This window comes from Panulirus ornatus, chromosome 4, assembly GCF_036320965.1.
Source record: "Panulirus ornatus isolate Po-2019 chromosome 4, ASM3632096v1, whole genome shotgun sequence".
In the NCBI taxonomy this organism is placed as follows: domain Eukaryota; kingdom Metazoa; phylum Arthropoda; class Malacostraca; order Decapoda; family Palinuridae; genus Panulirus; species Panulirus ornatus.
In genome coordinates this window covers 81447760-81474011 of record NC_092227.1, presented here as the reverse complement: position 1 = coordinate 81474011, position 26252 = coordinate 81447760, and the positions used below count along the sequence as shown (strand labels likewise).

The 26252-nt window shown below is 44.2% G+C and overlaps 1 protein-coding gene and 1 long non-coding RNA gene across 2 annotated transcripts in view; one reads left to right on the top strand and one right to left on the bottom strand.

Moving 5' to 3' along the window:
- LOC139745859 (uncharacterized) overlaps window positions 1-26252 on the bottom strand; it is a 221208-nt gene that overhangs the window by 20219 nt on the left and 174737 nt on the right. The gene's annotated exons all lie outside the window — the stretch shown is intronic.
- LOC139745855 (uncharacterized) overlaps window positions 12846-26252 on the top strand; it is a 486509-nt gene continuing 473102 nt past the window's right edge. Inside the window, 1 exon segment of the mRNA XM_071656482.1 lies at window positions 12846-12939. The gene's annotated coding sequence lies outside the window, so the exon portion shown is untranslated.

Genomic DNA, 26252 nt, shown 5'->3' with positions numbered 1-26252 from the left:
TCTCTCTCTCTCTCTCTCTCTCTCTCTCTCTCTCTCTCTCTCTCTCTCTCTCTGGCGAGTATTCCCCTCCCCCCCTCCCCCCAGTATATATCCTCGAGAAAACCTCAAGTCGAGACTTAGTGAAGCCTCGAGTCGTATCGGTTATAATGAAGCCTCGAGTCATATCGGTTATACGGAAGCCTCCGTCTCCTCCTCCTCCTCCTCCTCCTCTTTCTTCCCCCCCTTCGCTCCCACCCCAGGTCGTCTCATCCTAGGGAGAGGAGGAGTGGAGGAGGACGGTGTGTTACGGTAGGAGGAGGGGGGGAAAGGGAGGAGGGAGGAGGAGGCAATCGTTGGCATAATGAGGTCAGAGTAAACGTCTCTGCTAAAGGGCCTCCGCCTCCAACGACTTGCCTCCTCCTCCTCCCCCTCCCCCCTCACCCTCCCTCTTCCCCCCCTCCCCCCAACGACGACACAACGGTTTAAGGGGAGAGGGAGGGGAAGGGGGAGGGGAGGGGAAAGGGGAGGGGATGGGGATGGGTCGACGTCTCGTCGTCGTATACCATCAATATTCTCCCCTGTCCAGCCCTCGGTACGTGGGGGGGGGGGGGGAGGGCGTGGGGAGGGGGTGAGATGGGATGGGTTGGGTATGGACCACCACCCCGGCTCACCGCCCCCATTCAGTGTCACCCACCCCCCCTCCCTATTCCTTCCCCTCCTCCTCCCTCCCTCCTCCACCCCTCCACTCGTTCATATCCCTCCAACAAAGGAGGGAAAAGCCACAAACCCTCGACTATCACCGCGCCTCTTGTGCCCCGACCCCTCGTCTTCTGTCCCGCCCTACCTAAACTCACCCCCTCTCCCCTCCCCCGTTTTCTATACATGACTCAAGTGTCTCTACTATCCCCCCCTCTACCCCCTTTCCCCCAACCCCCTCTCCAAACACCACCACCCGCCCCCTTCTAACCAACACACACGCCCCCCTCCTCCCCGCTCATCCCTTACCGTTGCAGTACCATAAAGAGAATATATATATATATATATATATATATATATATATATATATATATATATATATATATATATATATATATATATATATTCCTATGAGTCCACGTGGAAAATGAAACACGAAAAGTTCCCAAGTGCACTTTCGTGTAATAATCACATCATCAGGGGAGACAAAACAGAGAAATGTAACAGTCAGTTGATATACATCGAAGAGACGAAGCTAGGACGCCATTTGGTAAACCTATATATATATATATATATATATATATATATATATATATCCTGACGTCGTTGATACTGAAAGAAAACGGTATCTGGTAGGGTAGTGATTACGGCCAACAGCTTCTGGTAATCTTGCTTTACCGAAAGCCGATAGATGGGGTGGCGAGGGGAGGATGCGGAGGGGCCGGTAAAGGTGGGGAGTTGGGGAGAAACAGTGGTGGGGCGTTAAGAACTCGGGGAGAAGACAGGAAGAGGGAGCTCTGATGGCTGATGGCACCCCACACACACACACACACACACACACACACACACACACACATACACACGTCACATCACTCGTGTCCATATATACATTTTTTTTCCTTTTTCAAACGCGTCTTTATTACAGGGGAGAGGGGAGGGGGGGAGGTGTCATCCATCTTGGGAGGGGGGGGGGGTCGTGTGAGTGTGTGTGGTCATGACTCCTCTCTTGTCCACGGTGGCTGGCCACACACAGACATGGGGCAACCCCCCACTAACACACACACACACACACACACACACACACTTATACCGTCCCCACCACACACACACACACACACACACACACACTTATACCGTCCCCACCACACACACACACACACACACACACACACACACACACATGAGCTCCATTTCGTGTGTGTGTGTGTGTGTGTGTGTGTGTGTGTGTGTGTGTGTGTGTGTGGTGGGGACGGATATGTGTGTGTGTGTGTGTATGGGTGTGTGTCAGTCTCTGTCTTTTTATCTGTCTCTCATCAGCTTATATATATATATATATATATATATATATATATATATATATATATATATATATATATATATATATATATATAATCTGGTAGTTACTCATGTTTATGGACTAGTGTTTATTTTTTAGTGTCATCCTTATTGGTATCAATCTTTTTAAGGTCACTTAAGAAAATCCTTTAATGTTGCGCTGTCAAGCCGCGCCTCTCTCTCTTCCCTTCTCTGTGCCTCCGCCGGCCGCAGCCGCCGCCGCTGCTGCGGTTGCCCCATCCATCATGGCGCGAGTCAGTCCCCACACGTTATCAGTAACTACAATATATACATTTTTTTTTTCCCTTCCCCTACAATCCCTCCCTCATCTGTGGGTTGGAGGCTTTTGTGACACAAGCATGACCTTCGTCCGATTGAAATGTTGGTGTAACTCGACTCTGGTTGTGGGTTCTGGAGACGGGGGTGTTTCGGTTCTCCCTCCCTCTCTCTCTCTTACTAATACTCTCTCTCTCTCTCTCTCTCTCTCTCTCTCTCTCTCTCTCTCTCTCTCTCTCTCTCTCTCTCTCCAGCTCTCTTCGCCTGGCTCTGCCCCTCCTCCTCCTCTCCCTCACTCCTCTCCCTCCATTACCAGCGTGTCAGTGTGTTATCTCCGGGACTCGAGGGCTGCTTAAAGGCACACACACCCACACACTTATCCCATCTCACCCACTCCAATTCCTCGTCTGCCGCCCCCTACAATTCTTCCTCCTCCAGCGCCAACTACTCCAACTCCTCCTCCTCCTCCTCGTTTTCCTTCAACTCGCAACCCTACACTTCCAACCTCCTCCTCCTCCTCCTTCCTCGTTGTCCTCCTTCTCCAACTACTTCTCCAACTCCTCCTTCTGTAATTTCTCCATTTCCTCTTCCTCCACCTCCACCACCTCCTCCTTCACCCCTCTTCCTCCTCTTCCATTTTGTTACCATTTTGGATTGTTTTTTCTTTCGCTTTCGACATCTTCACAGTCCTAAAATCCAAAGGCTGTTAGTTTTAAGAAGTCTTAAAGTCTCTGTTTCGTTGTCTAAAAAAAGTCCAACAAACTCTTTGTCAGTCTTAGAAGGCTCCCTCCCCCCAAAAAAAAAGAATCTGGTTGTTAGTCTACAAAGAATCTTAAAATTCTCGTTTTGTTAGTCAAGAAATAGTCAGACAGCCTGTGCTCGTTAGTCTAAGAAAAGTCTTTAAAAAAATCTCTGTCAGTCTAGATGGTCTTCAAAATGTCTGCTTCTTAGTTAGAAAAAAAAGGAGTAAATTGTTAGTCTAAAAACATATTTGAAAGTCTCTGTTATTAGGCTAGGCTCAAACCAAATGTTTCTTTGTTAGTGTGTATAGTGTGGAATAATTAATCTAAGCGGCCAAAGACTCGTGTCATTTACAGTGCAAAGACTCGTGTCATTTACAGTGCAAAGACTCGTGTCATTTACAGTGCAAAGACTCGTGTCATTTACAGTGCAAAGACTCGTGTCATTTACAGTGCAAAGACTCGTGTCATTTACAGTGCAAAGACTCGTGTCATTTACAGTGCAAAGACTCGTGTCATTTACAGTGCAAAGACTCGTGTCATTTACAGTGCAAAGACTCGTGTCATTTACAGTGCAAAGACTCGTGTCATTTACAGTGCAAAGACTCGTGTCATTTACAGTGCAAAGACTCGTGTCATTTACAGTGCAAAGACTCGTGTCATTTACAGTGCAAAGACTCGTGTCATTTACAGTGCAAAGACTCGTGTCATTTACAGTGCAAAGACTCGTGTCATTTACAGTGCAAAGACTCGTGTCATTTACAGTGCAAAGACTCGTGTCATTTACAGTGCAAAGACTCGTGTCATTTACAGTGCAAAGACTCGTGTCATTTACAGTGCAAAGACTCGTGTCATTTACAGTGCAAAGACTCGTGTCATTTACAGTGCAAAGACTCGTGTCATTTACAGTGCAAAGACTCGTGTCATTTACAGTGCAAAGACTCGTGTCATTTACAGTGCAAAGACTCGTGTCATTTACAGTGCAAAGACTCGTGTCATTTACAGTGCAAAGACTCGTGTCATTTACAGTGCAAAGACTCGTGTCATTTACAGTGCAAAGACTCGTGTCATTTACAGTGCAAAGACTCGTGTCATTTACAGTGCAAAGACTCGTGTCATTTACAGTGCAAAGACTCGTGTCATTTACAGTGCAAAGACTCGTGTCATTTACAGTGCAAAGACTCGTGTCATTTACAGTGCAAAGACTCGTGTCATTTACAGTGCAAAGACTCGTGTCATTTACAGTGCAAAGACTCGTGTCATTTACAGTGCAAAGACTCGTGTCATTTACAGTGCAAAGACTCGTGTCATTTACAGTGCAAAGACTCGTGTCATTTACAGTGCAAAGACTCGTGTCATTTACAGTGCAAAGACTCGTGTCATTTACAGTGCAAAGACTCGTGTCATTTACAGTGCAAAGACTCGTGTCATTTACAGTGCAAAGACTCGTGTCATTTACAGTGCAAAGACTCGTGTCATTTACAGTGCAAAGACTCGTGTCATTTACAGTGCAAAGACTCGTGTCATTTACAGTGCAAAGACTCGTGTCATTTACAGTGCAAAGACTCGTGTCATTTACAGTGCAAAGACTCGTGTCATTTACAGTGCAAAGACTCGTGTCATTTACAGTGCAAAGACTCGTGTCATTTACAGTGCAAAGACTCGTGTCATTTACAGTGCAAAGACTCGTGTCATTTACAGTGCAAAGACTCGTGTCATTTACAGTGCAAAGACTCGTGTCATTTACAGTGCAAAGACTCGTGTCATTTACAGTGCAAAGACTCGTGTCATTTACAGTGCAAAGACTCGTGTCATTTACAGTGCAAAGACTCGTGTCATTTACAGTGCAAAGACTCGTGTCATTTACAGTGCAAAGACTCGTGTCATTTACAGTGCAAAGACTCGTGTCATTTACAGTGCAAAGACTCGTGTCATTTACAGTGCAAAGACTCGTGTCATTTACAGTGCAAAGACTCGTGTCATTTACAGTGCAAAGACTCGTGTCATTTACAGTGCAAAGACTCGTGTCATTTACAGTGCAAAGACTCGTGTCATTTACAGTGCAAAGACTCGTGTCATTTACAGTGCAAAGACTCGTGTCATTTACAGTGCAAAGACTCGTGTCATTTACAGTGCAAAGACTCGTGTCATTTACAGTGCAAAGACTCGTGTCATTTACAGTGCAAAGACTCGTGTCATTTACAGTGCAAAGACTCGTGTCATTTACAGTGCAAAGACTCGTGTCATTTACAGTGCAAAGACTCGTGTCATTTACAGTGCAAAGACTCGTGTCATTTACAGTGCAAAGACTCGTGTCATTTACAGTGCAAAGACTCGTGTCATTTACAGTGCAAAGACTCGTGTCATTTACAGTGCAAAGACTCGTGTCATTTACAGTGCAAAGACTCGTGTCATTTACAGTGCAAAGACTCGTGTCATTTACAGTGCAAAGACTCGTGTCATTTACAGTGCAAAGACTCGTGTCATTTACAGTGCAAAGACTCGTGTCATTTACAGTGCAAAGACTCGTGTCATTTACAGTGCAAAGACTCGTGTCATTTACAGTGCAAAGACTCGTGTCATTTACAGTGCAAAGACTCGTGTCATTTACAGTGCAAAGACTCGTGTCATTTACAGTGCAAAGACTCGTGTCATTTACAGTGCAAAGACTCGTGTCATTTACAGTGCAAAGACTCGTGTCATTTACAGTGCAAAGACTCGTGTCATTTACAGTGCAAAGACTCGTGTCATTTACAGTGCAAAGACTCGTGTCATTTACAGTGCAAAGACTCGTGTCATTTACAGTGCAAAGACTCGTGTCATTTACAGTGCAAAGACTCGTGTCATTTACAGTGCAAAGACTCGTGTCATTTACAGTGCAAAGACTCGTGTCATTTACAGTGCAAAGACTCGTGTCATTTACAGTGCAAAGACTCGTGTCATTTACAGTGCAAAGACTCGTGTCATTTACAGTGCAAAGACTCGTGTCATTTACAGTGCAAAGACTCGTGTCATTTACAGTGCAAAGACTCGTGTCATTTACAGTGCAAAGACTCGTGTCATTTACAGTGCAAAGACTCGTGTCATTTACAGTGCAAAGACTCGTGTCATTTACAGTGCAAAGACTCGTGTCATTTACAGTGCAAAGACTCGTGTCATTTACAGTGCAAAGACTCGTGTCATTTACAGTGCAAAGACTCGTGTCATTTACAGTGCAAAGACTCGTGTCATTTACAGTGCAAAGACTCGTGTCATTTACAGTGCAAAGACTCGTGTCATTTACAGTGCAAAGACTCGTGTCATTTACAGTGCAAAGACTCGTGTCATTTACAGTGCAAAGACTCGTGTCATTTACAGTGCAAAGACTCGTGTCATTTACAGTGCAAAGACTCGTGTCATTTACAGTGCAAAGACTCGTGTCATTTACAGTGCAAAGACTCGTGTCATTTACAGTGCAAAGACTCGTGTCATTTACAGTGCAAAGACTCGTGTCATTTACAGTGCAAAGACTCGTGTCATTTACAGTGCAAAGACTCGTGTCATTTACAGTGCAAAGACTCGTGTCATTTACAGTGCAAAGACTCGTGTCATTTACAGTGCAAAGACCAAACTAGGATATGTTAGATATAAGATTAATAAAAGTAATTCTCCCGATAATTAAATTAATTATCCAAACTATGATGATGCACTGAATAATCATATAATCTATAAAAGTAATTTTCCAACTGCCCACAAGGAAATCAAAATACATATAATATCATCCAAAGATAATTACCGAAAACTATAAGGTGATTATCCAAAGTATAACACATTATCATAAAACCCATAAATATAATTCTCCTACCGCCCATAAAGAGAGGAAAATACGTAAAAAAAATAATCCAAAAATATAATTTCCAAAAAAAAGTGCAAGTAGTTATCCAAACCATAATGTAATTAAGTGATCATACGAAACTTAAAGTAATTCACAAACTATGTAATTCCATTCAACAAAGAGCCTTCCCCTCCAAAAAAAATAGATCAACATAAGGGGAGACTTAAGTAATTATTAACCTCAAACTGAATAACAAAGTCTAAAGATAATGACAATTCAGTTATCTAAGATAAACGCGAAAGATGGTAATCCTTCAAAATCAAATTGCTATATTCAGAAGATATTCAAATTCAAAAACACCTCCCCACCCCACCCCACCAGCCATGAGAGATCGAGACGACGACCTCACAACTCAGATAAGGTATTCGAGGCGAGATCTTCATAGGGAGATACAAACGCTAAAGTTATAACTTGACACATACAGAGATAAAGACTCTATCTCCAAGAGATACAGATACTAAGTAATAACTCCACAGAGGTAAAGATACTTAGTAATAACTCCACACAGAAATAAAGATACTATTAATCACCACACAGAGGTAAAGATACTTAGTAATAACTCCACACAGAGATAAAGATACTATGTAATCACTCCACACAGAGATAAAGATGCTTAGTAATAACTCCACAGAGAGGTAAAGATACTTAGTAATAACTCCACACAGAGATAAAGATACTATGTAATCACTCCACGGAGAGGTAAAGATACTTAGTAATAACTCCACACAGAGAGTAAAGATACTATGTAATCACTCCACACAGAGATACTACGTAATAACTCCACAGAGAGATAAAGATCCTTTGTAATAACTCCACACAGAGAGGTAAAGATACTATGTAATAACTCCACAGAGAGAGAAAGATACTATGTAATCACTCCACACAGAGATAAAGATACTTGGTTATAACTCCACAGAAAGATACTATGTAATAACTCCACACGGAGATAAAAAAGATACTATGTAATAACTTCACACGGAGATACAAGTATCAGGTAATAACTTGACGCAAGTTATAACTTCAAAGTTCAAACAAGTCAAGTAAGAAGCTTAGAAATGCAAAATGTAACGATAACCCCCAGATAGATTTTCGAGAGTCGAATGACAACCCCCAGAGAAATGTCACAAAATTACCCAGACAAAGATTAGAGTTCAGTATTGACACCAGACAATGCCTAGACCCCAATAATGACCCCAGATAATGACCAGACTCCAGTAATGACCCCAGATAATGACCAGACTCCAGTAATGACCTCAGACAATGTCCAGACTCCAATAATGACCCTAGAAAAATATCCAGAGTTCAGTAATGACCCCAGACAATTTCCAGACTCCAATGATGTCCCCAGACAATGACAAGACTCTAGTAATGACCCCAGACAATTACCAGACTCCAATAATGACCCTGGTCAATGACCAGACCCCAATAATGACCCCAGATAATGACCAGACTCCAGTAATGACCTCAAACAATGTCCAGACTCCAATAATGACCCCAGAAAAATATCCAGAGTTCAGTAATGACCCCAGACAATGTCCAGACTCCAACAATGACCCTAGACAATGACCAGACTCTAGTGATGACCCCAAACAATTTCCAGAGTCCAGTTATGACCCCAGACAATTTCCAGAGTCCAGTAATGACCCCAGATAAATGTTCAGAGTCTAGTAATGACCCCCAGACAATGATCAGAATCCAGTAATGACCCCAGACAATGACTAGACTCCAATAATGACCCCAGACAATGTCCAGACTCCGGTAATGACCCCAGACATTGACCAGACTCCAGTAATGACCCCAGACAATGTCCAGAGTCCAGTAATGACTCCAGACGATGTCCAGAGTCCAGTAATGACCCCAGACAATGTCCAGACTCCGGTAATGACCCCAGACATTGACCAGAGTCCAGTAATGACCTCAGACAATGTCCAGACTCCGGTAATGACCCCAGAAAAATGTCCAAAAGTCCAATAATGACTTAAACAAATGTCCAGAGCCTAGTAATGACCCATACAAATGTCCAGAGTTAAATCAATGACCCCAGAGAAATGACCGGAGTCCAATGAGAACCCCAGACAAATGTCCAGGAGTCAAAATAATGACCCAGCAACCCCAGACAAAAGTTCGGGAGTTGAAATATCAACCCAACGACCCCCAGACAGATGTCGAGGAGTGGAAATAATGATCCACTGACCCCAGACAAAGGGCCAGGGGGCTCTATGTCATAACCCCAGACAAAGATCCACATCCCCCGCCCCTCCCCACCCCCAGATTAATAACCCTAGAGACAGACGACAGTCAAGCAGTTAACCCGCACCCGAAACGAGGGGAGAGGCGTCCCTCTCCCCACCCCACACCCAGACTCGGTGCGGTAGCGTCGTCCCCTCACTCTCTCCCCCCCACCCCCAGGCCTTTCGGTGCGTCGTCGTCCCCTCTCTTTCCCCCTCTCTCCCCCTCTACAAGCCTCGGTGGGGGGATTTGATAACAAGGTCGGGGTCTGGGGGAAGGCGAGTTTCATGGGGGGCTGAGTTTCATGGGTGGTTGGTGGTGCTATAGGTCCAAACACATCCTCTCTGGTCTTGGCCTCTCAGCTCCCCCTCCCTCAACTCCTCCCCCTCTCACCTCCTGCATCTATTCCCCCCTCCCTTACGCCCCCTTACAGCCCCATGGTCACCACTGCTATCAAATAGTCCCCCTTCGTTCAAAATCTAATTTTCATTCTAATCATGTTATGTTTACCACTACATTCAGCCAGTGTATCTTCTACATTCTTCTGCTCTTCCGTAATCTATTAATTTTTCGTCTCCATATCCCTATTTGATATTCCCTTCTCCACCCTATTTCATTCCCTGATATTACCTTCTCCATCCTATTTCATTCCTTGATATTACCTTCTCCATCCTATTTCATTCCTTGATATTTCCTTCTCCACCCTATTCTATTCCTTGATATTTCCTTCTCCATCCTATTCTATTCCTTGATATTCCCTTCTCCACCCTGTTTTATTCCTTGATATTCCCTTCTTCATCCAATTCTATTCCTTGATATTCCCTTCTCCACCCTATTTTATTCCTTGATATTCCCTTTTCGACCCTATTCTATTCCTTGATATTACCTTTTCCAAACTATTTCAATCCTTGATATTCACTTCTCCACCCTATTTTAATCCTTGATATTTCCTTCTCCCTATTTCATTCCTTGACATTCCCTTCTCCACCCTATTCTATTCTTTGATATTCCCTTCTCCACCTTATTCTATTCCATAATATTCTCTTCTCCATCTTATTATATTCCTTGATATTCCTCCCACCCTATTTTACGTTCTTGTACTCATTTCAATCTTTCATTCCCTCTATGAATTCCCTATTTTCCTCCCTTCCCGTTACATCCCTTTCTCACATATGCCATCCTACCCCCATTTTCTTCCACATCTCCCCTCACCACCACTGCAACCACCCTCCTCTTCTCCTCCTCACTACCACCACCACTACTTCAACCCCACACCCTCTCTACATCACTAACTGCTCCAGCTACCACTACCACCACACCAACCCCCATCCTTCCTCCACAAACCCCTCTCTCACCCCCCACTTCAACCATCAGACCACCCGCCTCACAGCTCTATCAGGGCGTGTATGTCTGTCTGTCTGTTCAACTTAACCGACCACACCTCCACCACACCCCCCCCTCTCTCTCTCCCCCTTCCCCAACAAAACCCCCCCCTCCCCCATCACAACCCACCCACCCCATCCTTTTCACATCTCACACCCCCCCACACCCCTTAAACCACAGCAACTCTCCCCCCTTCCCTCCCCTCCCCTCAACCACCCTCACAGCTCTATCATCTCTCCGCCACCAGCCATCCATCACAGACCCTACAAGGGCGAGTCACTGATGAAGTAATATGTATGCAATTGCCCATAAATCCGGGTAGTGTTTGCGATAATATATGAAGGGAAGGAGGCCCATGTTAAAATGTTAAAAAGATGATGTGGTCCCTCGTAATCTCGGCGTCGTCAGGAGAGGTACAGATGCTACCAGATAGGCAGGGCGTACTCCCTCGCGCCTTTGAAATATTATTTGCTCATTGTGTGCAGCCAGAGAATATTATTGAAGGCTGGGGTCGCTGGGTTTCGTTCAAGATACATCTCTCCCCTTTTTTTTTATTTACAGATCTCGTTGAGTCTATGATCGAGCGTTATTCTCCTGAAACGATTAAATTAGGAGATAACTATAATTATATGATATAGATGTATGTTATGTGTTATTATTTCTATGGCGTGTATCTCCTTATTTGATCGCTCCACCGGCCGGATCCGCCCAAAGGGAAATGGAACGGACGAAACATTGTGGGCGCGGCCCATTATGATTGTGTCAACCCCCCATAACAAGAGGAGATTGCCTCGTCAGTCTCAGCCGCTGATTGGTGGAGGTCCAGGGTGACGCCCATGGGCGGAGCCAACCACAAGATTAAGCTGGTGACCGCAAGACAGTTTTACCGCGCGTGGGGGGAAGTGGATGCATCGGCCGGGAGCACAACCCTCCTCCTCTCAGGGTTGGGACGACCGCACCGCGCCACCCGCCCGCCCGCCCGCCCGACCGACCACCTCCTCCCCTCCATGTCCACCACCGTCAGGTCTCGCTCCTTCACCCCCGGCAGCAGAAGGCGAGTAATTATACAGGGAGGAGGAGGACATTGTTCACTCCCTAAATATATTAATACTCGGGCGGCGTTAGCACGAGGTCCTCACTTCGATGCAATGGCTCCACCTCCCTCGTCCTCTCGCCTCCTGACGGAGTTGACGACAAGAGTTCGGAGAGAATCATGTGATACCTAGCGTTACCCTGGAGGGTCTCGTCTGCCCTGTGGAGAACTCTGACGATTCTTATGAACTTTGATCAATATACGAGGATAGTAAATGAATTATTAACGTAGTACATTAATCACAAGGGAAGTAAATGATGTAATTAGTTTATACAAATGAATTTGGTCTGTTCTCTGGCATGTCGGCTATGAAATTTGAAGCTGCTGAATGCCTTCGCATCTCCTCGAATTTACATTAAGAAACCTCAGATCAGAGACGAAATGAAAACAACTTCTTAGTATAATTTTGAACCTTTCTTTTTCTTTTAGGGGGGGGAGATAACAACCCATTTGGAGCCATCACATGGATATAACGTCGTAATGAACTCAGCTGAATCATGGCGTTTAAGCGGGCGTTTACAGACAACTGACCAGATGACAAAAAAACGCCAAATCAGAGAGGCGTTGGGGAGGCCAGTCTGTGGTCAGTCAGTGCAGTAAATGATGAAGCAAAACGTGTGTGTATGTGCGAGTGTGTGTGTGTGTGACGATGTTAGCAAGACACAGCAAAATTGAATTAGCCGGACGGATTAAAAAAAAAAGGGGGAGAGGGTGTGTGTGTGAGGGAGGGGGGGAGTGGTATAACTCCTCCCTTACCCCCCTCCCCCCTTCATATCCCACCCACCTTCTTCCACCCTTACCCTCCCTCCCTCCCTTCCGCCCTCCCTCTTGCTCAAGTCTGCTAATCGTTAGAACATAAAAAGCCAAGTAAATAAGTAGAGGTGTTACGCCCAAAACCCCGCCTCCTCGCCCCACTAACTTCACTTCCCCCGCCGGCGCTGTCACTCAGGCTTCACGCCCCCTCAACCTAACTCCCGCGACTGCCAGGCTTCGTCGGTCGCCTTAAATACACCTACCTTTGTTTCGGGCATTTCTCCGAGTGAATATAAGCTTTGAGCATACTAACGATTCAATAACGTAATCTGAATTCATTCGTTTATACTGGATACATCACCGAGTCAAATTACTCCGCTGGAAACACGAATAAAACTCTCTCGTAGCGGTATGTAGCAAGGATCCGACTCCCTCCCCCAACTGTCATGGCGGCACTCACAGCTTCATCAACAGGGGCCTCTCGCGCGCGATTTCCTTAAGCAAGACCTTTTGTAACCCAGTGGCCGGGACCTCCCCGGTATTGCTGAGGTGCTGTGTGTTCCGGCACCCGTCGCTTGTGTGTGAGTGTGTGTTGCATGGTGCTAGTGTTACCCAGAGGAAATCGATCAGTGCAGTCTGTTGGTATAATAGTAATAAAAAAAAAATAATATTTATATATATATATATTTTCTGATCTGAAGTCAGTTTTGATTTGGACGGGGGTTTTATGTCGGAACGGAGTCTCTGTCTACGCCCAGGGCCGAGCGAGCGAGCGGGAGGCGGGCGGTCGGGCCTCCTCCTCCTCCTCCGGCTCGCGTGCTGCCGTATCGATGTCGTGTGCTTAATGAATGTGTTACAGTGAATGTGATTATGACATGGGCGTCAGCGGGCCGGCCCGTCCGTCCGTTCTGTTCGTCCGTCTGTCCGTTGTTGTTGCTCCTCCTCCTCCTCCTCCTCCTCCCCCTCTCTCTCTCCTCCTCCTCCTCCTCCTCCTCCCCAACCCCCTTTGGCTGAGAGAGAAGGCCGCTGAAGGAGAGAGAGAGAGGGAGAGAGAGAGAGAGAGACTTGGTGCTTGTTGGCGGCGCTGATGCTCCTCCTGCTGCTGCTGCTGCTGCTGCCGAAGGCCTTCACTGACCTTAGCAACAATGACACAAGGTAAAGGAGAAAAAAAAAAGATAATATAATTGAACACACACACACACACACACACACACACACAGACACACACACAAACTTAAAAGTATTTATTTCAATTAGTGTTATTAATATTTCTTAGTAGTTACGTTATTACACAATTATTCTTTACATTGTTATATATATATATATATTTTTTTTTTTTTTTTTTTTTTTTTATACTTTGTCGCTGTCTCCCGCGTTTGCGAGGTAGCGCAAGGAAACAGACGAAAGAAATGGCCCAACCCCCCCCATACACATGTACATACACACGTCCACACACGCAAATATACATACCTACACAGCTTTCCATGGTTTACCCCAGACGCTTCACATGCCTTGATTCAATCCACTGACAGCACGTCAACCCCTGTATACCACATCGCTCCAATTCACTCTATTCCTTGCCCTCCTTTCACCCTCCTGCATGTTCAGGCCCCGATCACACAAAATCCTTTTCACTCCATCTTTCCACCTCCAATTTGGTCTCCCTCTTCTCCTCGTTCCCTCCACCTCCGACACATATATCCTCTTGGTCAATCTTTCCTCACTCATTCTCTCCATGTGCCCAAACCATTTCAAAACACCCTCTTCTGCTCTCTCAACCACGCTCTTTTTATTTCCACACATCTCTCTTACCCTTACGTTACTTACTCGATCAAACCACCTCACACCACACATTGTCCTCAAACATCTCATTTCCAGCACATCCATCCTCCTACGCACAACTCTATCCATAGCCCACGCCTCGCAACCATACAACATTGTTGGAACTACTATTCCTTCAAACATACCCACCTTTGCTCTCCGGGACAACGTTCTCGACTTCCACACATTTTTCAAGGCTCCCAAAATTTTCGCCCCCTCCCCCACCCTATGATCCACTTCCGCTTCCATGGTTCCATCCGCTGACAGATCCACTCCCAGATATCTAAAACACTTCACTTCCTCCAGCCTCTCACCATTCAAACTCATATATATATATATATATATATATATATATATATATATATATATACATATATATATATATATATTATACTTACTTTATATATATATATATATATATATATATATATATATATATATATATATATATAGCGGGAACTGTTTAGATATAAGAAATCGGGCGCTACCTCAATCCCGCCCCAAAAACCACCACCACAATCACCACAATGTCCGCGGGTAATTTCCGAAGTGGCGCTCACCACCACACCGTCTCCAACACAGGGTGACGTCTGCCCGTACACATGTGTAATGCCGTCCCATCCATACATAGGCATGTAATAGCGTCCATCCGTATACATATAATGCCGCCCATCTGTTACACACACACACAACGCCGCCCATCCACGCACATATAATGCCACCCATCTGCACACACACACACACACACACACACACACACACACACACACACACATGGCCACTGGCCATAACACGCGGTGGCCGCCCACTAGTAAATACACTAGTACGCAAGGTGTCACTCAGCATCCACCAGTACACAAGGTGTCGTTCAGCACCCACCAGTACGCAAGGTTTCACTCAGCATCCACCAGTACACAAAGTGTCACTTAGCATCCACCAGTACACAAGGTGTCACTCAGCACCCACCATTACACAAGGTGTCACTCAGCACCCACCAGTACACAAAGTGTCATTCAGCACCCACAAGTACACAAGGTGTCATGCAGCACCCACCAGTACACAAAGTGTCATTCAGCACCCACAAGTACACAAGGTGTCACTCAGTATCCACCGGGAGACAAGGTGTCACCCAGCAACCACCGGTAAACAAAGTGTCACTCAGCAACCACTAGATTTTAAGGCGTTACTCAGTACCCACTAGTAGACAAGGTGTTACACAGCACTCACCAGTAGACAAGGTGTCACTCAGTACCCAAAAGTACACAAGGTGTCACCAGCAATCACCAGTAGACAATGTGTCACTCAGTAATCATCAGTAGACAAGGTGTCACTCAGAACCCACCTGTAGACAAGGTGTCATTCAGCACCCACCGGTAAACAATGTGTCACTCAGCAACCACCAGAATTCAAGGAGTCACTCAGCACCCACTAGTAGACAAGGTGCCACTCAGCACCCACTAGTAGACAAGGTGTCACACAGCACCCATCAGTAGACAAGGTGTCACTCAGCATCCACAAGTAAACAAGGCGTCACTCAGCACCCACGAGTACTGAAGGTGTCACTCAGCACCTACCAGAGCACAAATAGACTCTCAGCACCCACTAGTATTCAAGGTGTCACTCGAATGATAAAACACAACATGGCACTCAGCTCCCACCAGTACACAAGGTGTCACTCAGCACCCACCTGTAAACAAGGTGTCACTCAACACCCTCTAACACACAAGGTTTCACTCATCACCTGTCAGAACACAATGTGTCACTCAGAACCCACTAGAACACTAGGTGTCATTCAGCACCCACCAACACAATGTATCACTTAGAACCCACGAGAATACAAGGCATCACTCAGCACCCAACAGAACCCAAGGTGTCACTCAGATAAACTCTATCCACCAATTCTCAATAAGTGATCTATCAGAGTAAAAAGGACACAGTTTACCAGACCTCAAGATGAAACCCATCATTATATTCAAGCAGTTTACTACACAAAGCACCATGTAAAAATAGACAAAGGTGTTACCAGTACACGTGTCAATTACCAGTAGACCAGGTAACGCGCACAAGTAGGTACGGTGTCATCTACCAGTAGATAAGGTGCCACAAAATTGGTTAATACACAAGACACCATCCACTGGTAGGCATCTTACTACACACAAACACACACACACACACACACACACACACACACCATCACCACCACCATCCAACTATAGAAAAGGCGTCACTTACAGTAGACAAGACGCCACCCTCGAGCAGACAATGTAGACAAGACGCCACCCTCGAGCAGACAATGTAGACAAGACGCCACCCTCGAGCAGACAATGTAGACAAGACTTTTCCCACAGACAACTTGCCATACACAGGGCAACAACGAGACAAGGGGCTGTTCGTCCCCCCACAAAATGGCTAGGTGCCTCCTGCCACACACTCACGCCAAACAAGGCTTGGCTATTCGACCCTTAGGCGAGGCGTCGCTCGCCGGAGTGCCTCCTACGGAACTAGCTTGCCGGAGTGCCTCCTACGGAACCAGCAGCGTGAAGAATGGGTAGGAGGAAGACCAGCATTCCTGGAACCTACCGTAGTAGTACGGAGGGAACTTTAAGTATCAGTAGACCATCGACGATCGGCCTGGCTTAGGCTGTTGGGAGGTGGATATAAACGGATAAGACTCTGAGGTGTTATAGAGGAGGTGCTCCACAAGAGATGCAGTGGGCCATTCTAAGGAACAGATGGGCGAAATCCTCCACCAAACTGGTAGATTACATTGTTGAAAAAAGAGGATTATATTAGCCTTTAGCGGTCGTCTGGGGCCTGGGTCATGGGAGAATTAAGACACATGAGGTTCTAATCAATTTCTGATATCTCCATGTCCACTCTCAATCTCTCCAGTTCATCTAATCTATCCAATTCATCCGTCCAAATACACCTACAGTAACATGAATGAGGATCTTCGTTAATAGATCTATTCTATCGGCAAGAATAGATTCTCTCAGCGTTAGCCAGTGATTTCCTAGCTAACATTGAATAGTGAGAATCTGTGTGTGTGTGTGTGTGTGTGTGTGTGTGTGTGTGTTGCTTCAAGGCTTCCCTGCCTAACATAGAGAAACACATGTTCACAAAGTGCCACCCAGCGGTATAACAAGGTGCCGCCCACTAGCACACAAAGTGCCACCCAGCGGTATAACAAGGTGCCGCCCACTAGCACACACGGTGCCGCCCACTGGAACAACACCTGCCGCCCAGATTTGATAGATTATCTGACTACATGTGTATATCCTCCAAGAGGTAGATATGCGGGATGGTATAACATTATACCGAATATACTGTAATAGATAGTGTTCATAAGAAGACATTTGTGTCCCACTAGAACAGCACAAGTGTATACGGGCGAACCAAAAATAACACTTATCTAAAACTGATAATATATATATATATATATATATATATATATATATATATATATATATATATATATATATATATATATATATATATCTGAGGAGCAATTAGATAGTTCTAGTGACTAAGGGCAGAAAGGCAGGATGAAGGTAGAGATTAGTGTTCATCACCTACGACACTGGAGGGAAATTTTGATCACATGTCAACCCGACACACACACACACACACACATATATATATATATATATATATATATATATATATATATATATATATATATATATATATATATATATATATATATATAACTACCTATTCATGCTGTACGAGGGAGGGAGTTCTACACCCGTGTAGCCCCGTCTCTGGAACTGCTTGTTATTCATAATAAGACAGTAAGACGCCTCTGACGCGCATGGTAACTCGGTAACGAGATCATCCTCGCGGTCCCTCGCACATTAGCAATAAGGAATAGTCAACAGAGACGACACATTAATGCGTCCAACTACACTGGTTCGTAAATGGATGTGTCAAATGCGTCGTCTGTCCCAATGCCCCTCTCTCTCCCTCTCTTTCAAATCTTTTTTAAACTCTCGAAAGATGATGACACATAAAGCTTATCTATACTTATAAAGTCATCTATACTTATAAAGTTATCTATGAGTATGATCGCAGAAGTAACGATATATCTACAGGGGGGAAAATGTATGACAGAATTACGACAAAATTTACTTTTCAACTTTGCGTTACGCTATGGTCACTTGTATTTCTTAACAGTGGTGCCCTTATAGTTGGTTTGTGAGTGGTTCAGTAACATTAAACCTTGGAGTTAATGTTGAGAGTGTGAAGGCGTGACCTTTTTTTGAGGGGTCAGGTCAAAGGCCAGGCTATCATGACCAAAGGTCACATCGTTGCGTTCATGTATTGTACCGTCGTGCACAAGGATTGGGTCACGTAAGGAAAAAAAAAAAAGAAAATATTGGATTCCTTCGTAAAATCATGCCAGAGTCTCCACATTCATTAAGTAGTCTTGCGAATAATCATCATCAAGACGCTATGCACTGCAGCGGAATATCCGTCTGTACGCTGATTGGATGGAAAAAAAAGATCGGAATATCTCTACAGTGACGGAGGGGTGTTGACTTCTCCTACCAAAAGTACCGTGAGGATTGTGTTCCTGCAAAATACGAATTGCGTCTGTAGGTTCGGTTTGGAGGCGGAGCAATATCCTCGCAGTGTCCAACGCTATCTCACTGTAGCATTGTGTACTCCCTGTATCATCCCACAGAATGACTGGGAGGCAGCTGGATGGAGTATCGTAATTCTATCACAGTTATTATACAAATAAAAAATCTATATACGATTTTTTATTGTCATTGAAATAGTCTATAATGTGGAATAGTTGATGTTTGATTCATATCTTTTGATACTGGAGTTCCATCACCTTTTCTTTTTTTTACGTGAACTTAAACACAATGTACTGTACTGTGTGCTTGCTTGAACGTCTACCGTGGTACGAAGGCTTTAAATTCCTTGAACGCGATATTTCGAACCTTGATCGCGACGGCTCGACCCTTCACAACGATGTTTCGAACCTTGGGCACGACGTTTTCGACACCTGAGCACAACGGTTCGAACCTTCAGCACGGCAGTTCGAACCATGATATCGACCTGTAAGCGCAACAATTGAAACCTTAATCAGAACGATTTGAACCCTTAAGCACGACGGTTAGAACCTTTATCGCGACGCTTCGAACCGTAAGCATGTCGGTTCGAACTACAGAGCATAACGGTTCGAACCTTCAGCAGGACGCTTCGAATCCATGAGCACGTCTGTATGACACTTAGATATGATGGTCTGCTCTTCGAATAGACTCTGCAAGCGAGAGGCCACTGGACCTGCTGTCAAGGGTATGGTGTGTCGTTCTTGTACATATATCTATCCTAACTACGACTTGCAGATATCTATCCTAACTACGACATACAGATATCTATCCTAACTACGACTTGTAGATATACCTGTCTTAACTACGACTTACAGACAACTTTCCTAGCAACGACTTGCCAGCATCTCTCCAAAAACTACGACTTTATGATTATTTAAAAGGTAAATCTTCAGCCTCTTTGAAACCTCTTAGACGAGTCCCCCATTCCCAGTTTTCCAATATCAATTTTCCTTATTCTTTGACATTTTCTTTATGCTTTATTGATTTCTTTGTCTGGCCTGTATTAGAAATTCTGTAACTGGAACCAATGACACACACACACACACACACACACACACACACACACACACACAAATATATATATACATACATATATATATATATATATATATATATATATATATATATATATATATATATATATATATATATATATATATATGCTGCAAAACATCACACAATACAGCTTGCAAAACACCGCGCAACATCTTAAGAACAATTAGAATTCAATTGCAATAAAAGATAATAAAGACAATTAAGAGTATGCAATTGAGTCATTAGAACTGACAAGCAATGAAGATATCAAGATTCTGTTTGTAAGTACTACTGTTCTTATTGTAAATATATATTTATATCTATCTATCTATCTATCTATCTATATATATATATATATATATATATATATATATATATATGTGTGTGTGTGTGTGTGTGTGTGTGTGTATCGTACACACACACACACACACACATACACACACATATATAAATACGGCACATATATATACATGTGTACACGCCTTCCACACTCACAACTACTCATTTACTTATTTATATGTAACTGGCCCAAGACCTCTTTCTAAAAGAGTTTTTCGCGTTACCACAAGACTATTTTTTTTTTTTTCCCAGGGGCTCCTACAGCCTCATGGCTGAGCTACCCTCAGTAGCTGGGATAGGACGGACTCCTTTGACAGGAGAAATTCTTTAAAACACTGTATTTTCTTTTGTCCATTACCGGGTGTTGTAGGGTCGCCAGAGATGATTTTCTCAGCTCACATTTTAGCCTCGAGAAGGCAGGCGGAGCCTGGTAACACACATATACACATATATATATATATATATATATATATATATATATATATATATATATATATATATATATATATATTTTTTTTTTTTTTTGCTTTGTCGCTGTCTCCCGCGTTTGCGAGGTAGCGCAAGGAAACAGACGAAAGAAATGGCCCAACCCACCCCCATACACAATGTATATACATACACGTCCACACACGCAAATATACATACCTATACATCTCAATGTACACATATATATACACACACAAACACATACATATATACCCATGCACACAATTCACACTGTCTGCCTTTATTCATTCTCATCGCCACCTCGCCACACATGGAATACCATCCCCCTCCCCCCTCATGTGTGCGAGGTAGCACTAGGAAAAGACAACAAAGGCCCCATTCATTCACACTCAGTCTCTAGCTGTCATGCAATAATGCCCGAAACCACAGCTCCCTTTCCACATCCAGGCCCCACACAACTTTCCATGGTTTACCCCAGACGCTTCACATGCCCTGATTCAATCCACTGACAGCACGTCAACCCCGGTATACCACATCGATCCAATTCACTCTATTCCTTGCCCGCCTTTCACCCTCCTGCATGTTCAAGCCCCGATCACACAAAATCTTTTTCACTCCATCTTTCCACCTCCAATTTGGTCTCCCACTTCTCCTCGTTCCCTCCACCTCCGACACATATAACCTCTTGGTCAATCTTTCCTCACTCATTCTCTCCATGTGCCCAAACCATTTCAAAACACCCTCTTCTGCTCTCTCAACCACGCTCTTTTTATTTCCACACATCTCTCTTACCCTTACATTACTTACTCGATCAAACCACCTCACACCACACATTGTCCTCAAACATCTCATTTCCAGCACATCCACCCTCCTGCGCACAACTCTATCCATAGCCCACGCCTCGCAACCATACAACATTGTTGGAACCACTATTCCTTCAAACATACCCATTTTTGCTTTCCGAGATAATGTTCTCAACTTCCACACATTCTTCAAGGCTCCCAGGATTTTCGCCCCCTCCCCCACCCTATGATTCACTTCCGCTTCCATGGTTCCATCCGCTGCCAGATCCACTCCCAGATATCTAAAACACTTTACTTCCTCCAGTTTTTCTCCACTCAAACTTACCTCCCAATTGACTTGACCCTCAACCCTACTGTATATATATATATATATATATATATATATATATTTATATATATATATATATATATATACATATACCATGAACTCCCGGCTGTACAGATTGTGGGGGCGGAGGGGGATTCAAGCTCTCGCGTTTTCCGTTGTTAATGATGTGTAGCGGATGACCAGCCCTCCCACCCGTATTGCAGATCATCACGCAGGAATCTGTCCTCCCTGCCTCCCATCTCTCGCACACTCTAGCCTCACACACACACACACACACCATCAGCTGGTCCGTCCTGACCACACATTCTTGGTGGTGTCTCTTGATTAATCGTCCCTTCTCCTCTAGCTGCCCCCCGCACTGACCTAAATAGCGACACTTTAATAGCCTTGACTGTTCTAACCTGCATTTCTTTTCCTTTAAGGAGAGGGTTAGAGGGGTTGATTTACTGCCTTGCCTCTGGTGATGCTTTTGCCTCTCTGCCGAGTGTGTGGCAGATGTTATAATCACGGTTATGGGTATTTGTTATATATATTTATTTATTCATTTATTATACTTTGTCGCTGTCTCCCGCGTGAGCGAGGTGGCGCAAGGAAACAGACGAAAGAATGGCCCAAGCAACCCACAATACACAATGTATATACATGAACGCCCACACACGCACATACACAAAACCTATACATTTCAACGTATACATACATATACATACACAGACATATACGTAATTCATATGATCTATAATATATCCCTCTTCTTTAAGACTACCTCTTCTCTTGATCTGTGGTTCAGCCATTCTCATCCTGTGGTTATTCGGGTAAGGAACTGGCCACATCGTGACATGATGATATCCTCCCCTTCCTCCGACTCGCATTCAGCAATATGCTCTCCGTGTGGCGAAGTCTTCTTCAAGTCTAAAAGACATGCGACAGCCTTCCCTCCTCTACCGTTGACAGGTCTTCCTGGTCCTTACACCAAAAGGGATCTCAAACGACAACTGTCGTACTATATTTCCCTCGCTTTTCCATTCCGGCGATGACATAACTGTCTCCTTTTTAGAAAGCAATTGGTTTTAGTTCTTTCTCTTTCTCTAGTTCCACCTACAGTGATTACCTTCTCTCATCCCCTGGTTCTTCTCCTCTCACTAATCCCATTTCTCTCCCTGTAACGTCCCTCCGATCTTACGGTACAAAAAAAAAGTTTCTCTCTCTAGACACATGCAAGGCTTATGGACCGAAAGAAAACCATCTATCAGTTTCGAATAGGAGTGCTTCTGATCTTGCGCCTGTGCTTGCTCGTCTATTAATGCACTTGTGATTGACACCGGAAAGTTTTCCTTTTTTCGGACGCATGTATTAGCACAGCCTATCTCAGAGGATACAAACCTTTTTGGGTGCATCGAAGTATCATCTTGTTACTCTGACTTCTACCATTGCCGAAGTCTTTGAATCGTTCCTGAACTCACATTTTTTTACCGTAAAGTGTGTTGAATCTTACGATCTCTCTCATCATCTGTATGGCTTTTGAAAGTCGAGATCCTCTGGAGATCTCGTTTTGTATCTCACCAATGTATGGTCTTCTTCTCTGAGAGACTTTGGAGAATTATGTATTTTAAACCTTGATATGATTAAAAGCCTCTGACAGGATGTTGATTCGGGGTCACATCTTCAAGCTCCCCTCCATTGGCTTTCTCCCTCACATTCTTTTCCCCAGTATATCTCCATAGATGCCAATGGGTCAACCTCTCCCTCTTTCCCTGTCTATAAATGTGTCCCTCAGGGTTCTGTCCTGTCTCCTACACTCTTCCTCCTCTCCATCAACGATCATCTTTCTTCAACAGATACCCTGACTAATCAACATTGCGTTCCACCTCAACCTCAATCCTTTCTTCCTTGATGTGTGTTTCGTCTCTATAAACGTGGACAGTGTATCCCAATCGGCTATATGATATAGTATGGCTAAGCATAATGCTTCTAAAACTGTTTCTATCCAGCTTTCTAACCCCCCCCCCCCTCACAACTTACCTATCTCATTCTTGTTGGATCTATTTCTTCCACCATTCAGTAAGCATACCAACCTTTAATTCTACCACTCAATTTAACATACTCGGTATAACTGCTTCATCAAAATTGTCTGGGGAAACCCTACATTACGCAAATAGTTAAGTCTGTCTTTACTGAACTGGGAGCACTGTACAGGTGCTGAACAACCATTACTCCTGTTCAAATGTCTTGAAATTCTTTTGACCGGTGGCCAGCGATTGACAAAATGGACGACCCGTCTTAGAATGGAGTACTGCTTTCACGTCACGGGAGCTTGTAGTTCTTTTGCTTTGTAGAATCGAATCTCAAAGCAATCAGAATCATTAACCCCCCCCCCCCTCCCAAGTCGGTCCTTGAAACTTAAACTTATCGTCTTACCCCTCAATTTTGATTCACTTCCCTTTTTCTATCGAAAGTACCATAGTTTCTCATTCGGAGATCTGGCTACTTGCGTGCCTCCTAAATACCCGGCTAGACTAGACCCCCTAAATACCCGGCAAGCTTCTGCTCCATCACATGATCATTGTGCGGCCGTTGGTAGCTCAAAGTTGGGCAGGCTGCGATATCAGTTTCTTTCCCTACACTGCGGTACTCTAGAACTTTTTTTTACTCCCTCAAGTCTTTCCTAATAACCATACCCTGGCCCCATTTTTTAAAATTTTAGATGGCGGATCTTCCACTTTGACCAAAACTCAAAATCATCTTTCCCTCTCCTCTCCCACTTTTTTCAACTTCCTTTGAAACTTTTGATATTTTGAAGCTTAGTTTCGATGCGAAGTTTCGCCAGCGACTAGAGCCTCGGACGGGGAAAGGAAAAAAGGCTATTATCCCTAGAAATTGGAGGGAAAGAAGAGTGTTACTCGCGTATCTCTTACAGGGTAGTGGAAGGAAGGGGAGGGATAAGGGTAGAGAAATACTCCTTCGGAGATAGATGAAGAAACCAAAACAACAATTTTTGTTTTTTTCCTCTGGAGGTACAGCCGTCCGTCCGCATTCGATCCTACTTAGCCAAAGGGTTCTGGTGCTATCTAAAGACCCCTTCTTTTCTCAAAAAGGATCTTGCAGTATAATTGTTGGTCTACGCTCAGTAGCAGACACAGGATGGATTCATTTGAAGCGACAAGTTGTCTGACGAGACTCAACTCTTGTTTCGCGAACCGTCGACGATTGGTGTAGTCTCGCTAGAACAAAAAGAAAAAAAAAAAAAGAGAAGGTACCTTTTCATCCATGGTGTAATCTCGAAGAAGCGGACTTCGGTACATATACTTGTCGTTTCCCGCGTTAGCGACGTAGTGCCAGGAACAAACGAACGAAAGACCGCATTCCTGTCAGGTGTAATGCACTGAAATCATTGCCACCTGTCTAGGCCCGACACACCTGTCCATGGTTTACCCGTGGCCGCTTCAAACACACACACACGTATGTATATATATATATATATATATATATATATATATATATATATATATATATATATATATATATATACACACACAATGAAGGGGTCGAAACATTTGGCCAAAGTCATCATGGGTATAAAGAACAAAAGGGGGAAAAGAATCGAAGAAATTTCTCAATGTACCACAGGTTTGCAGACGTGATGCAAAGATAAAGAAAAAAGGTGATCTAAAAAAGGAAAGGACGAAAGAAGGAAGCGACTTCCACAGCGCAAAGGAAAGGAAAGGAGGGGGTTTCATAATAGTCAATCCTCGTGTGGCCAGTTTTCACATACAAACTACAGGAAGCAGCCACCAGACGAGAGAGCCTTAAATGATACCTCGAGGTAAAGGTTGGGGTGCAGGAACATCATGGCGAACAGAAAGGGATGGTCGCAGATAAATGATGCTTGGGGGGAATTAAGGGGACGAAGTATTTCGTACTAGGGTGAGTAAAATCCTTACAGTTACGAGATACATGTTCGTCTGTTTAATAATTACTACACCTGTATTGCCCCGTTCCCCAGGCTTTGGGTAAGTCAAATTTTCTGATGGTGGTTATGAGGGTGGGTGGGTGGGGTTTCCAAGAAAGAGTTGGGGGAATATGGTTATGCCCGAAATGTTCATGTCATTACAGGGTGGAATTGTGGTGCGCTGAGATTTGTCACAGAGGATACGAGCGAGAGATAAAGGGAGAAATCGCGTCTTAGTATTTCTAAATCTAACCAGGTTACCCATTTCTCTGAATCGGAGATGCCTGAACGGGTATGAAGTAGGATAGGAGGTGTGTTCATTATGAGAGAAGGAACGGACATTAGGGTGAGGAAGGGAAGGAAAAGTGAGTTTTAAAGTGTGTCAAGTGGAATTATCAGCGTATGAGTCAATCGGAATAGAACCAGATGAGAGTAAGCTCTCTTACCGAGGGAAGAAAGAGAGCAGGCGACGGAACGGAACCCAGAGGAACACCACTGTTGTCAGAACGAGAGAGGAAGAGAGGTCACGGCCAACAATTATTGCACTCGA